This window comes from Myotis davidii, unplaced genomic scaffold, assembly GCF_000327345.1.
Source record: "Myotis davidii unplaced genomic scaffold, ASM32734v1 scaffold181, whole genome shotgun sequence".
Taxonomy (NCBI): Eukaryota; Metazoa; Chordata; class Mammalia; order Chiroptera; family Vespertilionidae; genus Myotis; species Myotis davidii.
Genome location: NW_006291504.1, coordinates 1,506,559 through 1,510,596, shown reverse-complemented (window position 1 = coordinate 1,510,596; position 4,038 = coordinate 1,506,559). Strand labels below are relative to the sequence as shown.

At 50.7% G+C, this 4,038-nt stretch overlaps 1 protein-coding gene and 1 long non-coding RNA gene across 2 annotated transcripts in view; one reads left to right on the top strand and one right to left on the bottom strand.

The window, feature by feature from the left end:
• LOC107183246 overlaps nucleotides 1-3,334 on the top strand; it is a 7,279-nt gene extending 3,945 nt beyond the window's left edge. Inside the window, exons 2-3 of the long non-coding RNA XR_001514038.1 lie at nucleotides 400-601; nucleotides 2,656-3,334. This is a non-coding gene — a long non-coding RNA (uncharacterized LOC107183246). The remainder of the gene's footprint in view (nucleotides 1-399; nucleotides 602-2,655) is intronic.
• Nucleotides 1-4,038, bottom strand: part of KCTD1 (potassium channel tetramerization domain containing 1) — a 152,168-nt gene that overhangs the window by 72,249 nt on the left and 75,881 nt on the right. The gene's annotated exons all lie outside the window — the stretch shown is intronic.

Genomic DNA, 4,038 nt, shown 5'->3' with positions numbered 1-4,038 from the left:
GCTCCCCACGTCTGCGGCCGGGCAGCGGGGGTCCCCCGCCCCCAGCTCCCCTCCCTGCCCCACAAGCTGCTTTGAGTTGCCAGCAGTTTCCCCGAGGCGATGTGCTGGGTTGGACGCTCCGGGGAAACAAAGCAACCAAAACAGCTCCGGTTGACGTCAACTTCTGTTCAGAAAAGAAAATAGCTTTGTGCTCCCAGGACAAAATGCCCCCCAGGGCAGGTCTCCGCTGGAAAAAGCCAGAGGGCGGGGGAGGAGACTAGCAGAACCAACACACACACACACACACACACCGCGCACACACACACTCACACACACACTCACACACACACACACACACACACACCCCAAAACAAAAAACCTCCAAGTGCAAGACACTTTTTAACGGACTTGCAAAAGCAGCCGTTTCAGATGCTGCCTAGACAGTTTGCAAACCACCGGCAGGCCTCCCGCCTGCGACACCGACCAAGGACGCACCTTGGAGAGCGCGCCGGGCCCTGGTCGCGCGGAGGCTGAGTCGGCTCCTGGCGCCAGTCCTTGACCCGCTTCCAAAATCCTCTGCCCATCACGATATGTCGTCACATGTTGGAAAACACCTCTTGAGGTTAGTATTTACCGGGAAGAACCAGAAAAACCGATTGGCTGTAAACCTACCCCCGACCCCTCTCCCGCTGTCCGCCCCCCCCCCCCCCGCCCCCCAGCTGCTTACTTTAAAAAACCCACCATGCGAAGTTACAGGGAGCTCATAGAGGAGGTTTAATAAGTGACCCTTAACAGCATCCGGCGCTTCCACACACGCAATTCCACCTGAGGAAAGCTTTCTCCTGCTTGTTTTGGGGGAGAGGCGATCCTGGCTGGCGTCTGCCCTCAGCCCAGCCCTGCCTTCCATTCTCCCCATCCTGAAGTCCATCCAGCCGCCCTCACCGCGCACGGGAAGCTTGCTTTATTTCCTGCGCAGAGTGCATACCTTCTTTATTGAAAAATGATTCCATGCCCTGGCCCTTTCGGCTCAGTGGATAGAGTGTCGGCCTGCAGACTGAAAGGTCCCTCCCAGGTTCGATTCCAGTCAAGGGCATGTACCTTGGTTGCGGGCACATCCCCAGTGGGGGTGTGCAGGAAGCAGCTGATCAATGTTTCTCTCTCATCCAATGTTTCTGACTCTCTATCCCTCTCCTTTCCTCTCTAAAAAATCGGTGAAATATATATATATTTTAAAACAATGATTCCAGTGCTGCGCGGAACGTTGTTGCAATTATGTGACTCCCGAGAGCTCTTTACTGGAGTCTGCACTAAGATGTGCACAACTCCATCCAACACGGTGCGCCATATCTTTGGTCCCTGTGATCATCATATAAAGGACCATCCGTGGATGAGTGCTTCTCCGTTTCTTAGATTACTGGAAGGTCGTGACATGATTGTTCCAGAAGGAAACACTGCAAACGTTTCCCCCTCATTTGTAACCACCCACTCCCATTTCCAGGTCTCGCTTATGGGAAGGTTACGGTTATCACGAACACACTCGGCTCTTCCTCCTCTCGGCCTCCAGTCTTCTGAGCATCATCTGTTAGGTAACTGACATAGTTACTCTTCATCTGCCTGGTTCCTCTGCTAAACCAACTGGCCTTCGAGGGTTAGGCTGGTGCCTGGGACCTGGGGAGGCCCCTACTCCTCGCCCCCCACCCCCATCATTTCCCTGGAAGGAAGGAATGAACAGCTTCTGTGCTTTAGGGAAATCCTATCTCTGGCAAGAAACTTCTTGGTGAAAAATCTTAAAATAACATGGATCTGAGTTTCTACATTTAAAAATCAGGACAGTCCAGCTGGTGTGGCTCAGTGGTTGAGCATCAACCTATGAACCAGGAGGTCACAGTTCAATTCCTAGTCAAAGCACATGCCCGGGTTGTGGGCTCCATCCCCAGTGTGGGACATGCAGGAGGCAGCTGATTAATGATTCTCTCTCATCACTGATGTTTCTCTCTCTCTTCTCTGAAATCAATAAAAATATATTTTAAAAAATGAGGACAAAAGTAACTACAAGGCAACATTATTCTTCGCAAGTTAAAAAGAATATAATGACTGTTTTGGTTCACTGTTTCCTTACCAGGCATTCCCTCTCTGGCAGGACACACTAGAGCAGCGGTTCTCAACCTGTGGGTCGCGACCCCTTTGGGGGTTGAACAACCCTTTCACAGGGGTCGCCTAAGACCATCGGAAAATACATATAAATTACATATTGTTTTTATGATTAATCACTATGCTTTAATTATGTTCAGTTTGTAACAATGAAATTGGGGGTCACTACAACATGAGGAACTGAATTAAAGGGTCATGGCGTCAGGAAGGTTGAGAACCACTGCACGAGAGGAAGTGACTTCAGAAGTGAGTGAGGAATCGAGGAAGAAGGCATTTATGTATTAAGACAGGGGGGTTGGGGAGGATTTAAACTGATAAATTCAAGGAATTATATGGGCTCCTGGGGGCAGAGGCCAGAAAAACCTTTGGTTCGTCACTTTAAGTCATTTCTTAGTTCATCACTTATTTCTACCTCACCCCTCCCAGGCCAGGCTTTCTTGATTTAATCACTAAAGGACTCATCAAGTATTTGGGAGCTTAAATATGACTTCAGACTGAAGCTAGTTTGACACGTCTTGGTTTCAGAGTTTCACTACTGAATTCCTTGGACTTCCATTGAAGACTGTCTTGACAATGTTTTTCTGAATTCGGATGAAAACAGAACCTGTGCCATCCAACTCTACAGACTGGAAGAAGAAAACTCCAGAAGAGCAAGATCTATGTCGTATCGGTCACGGCGGGCCTGATTCCCTGCCAGCAGAGTTCCCGAGCATGTGGCTGGCACACGGCGGACACTCGGTAAACGTACACATGTGCCACCTGCATGTGTGGAGAGAGCTAACCCCCACGGAAGGGGATGCAGCCAGGTGGTTCCAAACTTCATCTTTGAAACCAGTCTGCCCGGGTTTGACGCCTGGCTTGGCTTTACCAGGGGCCCTCTTTGTGTCTCAGTTCTCCCACTTTATTATCTGGATGACGCTAATGATAGCCCCTCCATCCGGGGTTGTGGTGAGAGTTGACTGGGTTAATATTGGTGAAGGAGGCAACCCAGTGCCTGGAGCATTAGCAAACAGCCAACGGTTAGCTCTCGCTCTGAAGGCTTGGTGATAAACACAACACCAAGGCCAGGGGCCTCCCAGAGGGTGAGCGGCTCGGCCAGGTCTCCCAGAGCCCAGGTTGCCCCGACCTCACTGGGCAGGAGAGTGAGGCCCACAGCCCAGGCTTGAGTCCCTGGACCACACGGAGCTTCCAGGAACCAGAGAATGAAAGTCTTGTAATTGTAAGTTGAATTCATTAAGAAACATTTTCAAATCTGCAGCAAAAGCTAATTTCCAAAGCTATCTAGTAGTCGGGAAAAAAAAAAGGAAGAAAGGAAGGAAGGAAGGGAGGGAGGGAGGGAGGGAGGGAGGAAGGAAGGAAGGAAGGAAGGAAGGAAGGAAGGAAGGAAGGAAGGAAGGAAGGAAGGAAGGAAGGAAAGGAAAGGAAGGGGGGAAGGAAGGAAGGAATCTTCAAGGGAACAACTTCCTTAAAATACGTGTCACCTGACTTGGGAATCTTTGAGAGCCGGCATCATCTTGGACCGAGGTTTGGGGCCCAGAGCACAGCGGGCCTGGCCCAAGAAGCAGCGTCACCTTTGCCACTTGGCACCTAACACACTGGGACTGTTTTCTTGGGCTGTTGGGCGTAGGGACCCACTTGTGTCTTGGAAGAATGACAGGAAAAGTTTAGAGCAGGGGTGAGGAATGTCCAGCCCGCGGGCTGGGCTGCGTAAGGCCTGAGAAATCATTTGGTCTGGCCCAGTCAAGACTAATGAAATGTTTGACCAGATCGAGCAGGCGAATGTTTAAGCTGGTCATTCTGTATGGCCCCCAAGTGACGTTAGAAAGATCCAAATGGCCCTGGGCAGGAAAAAGGTTCCCCACCCCTGGTTTAGAGGCAAAGGAATGCCCACAAACCCACCAGACTAGA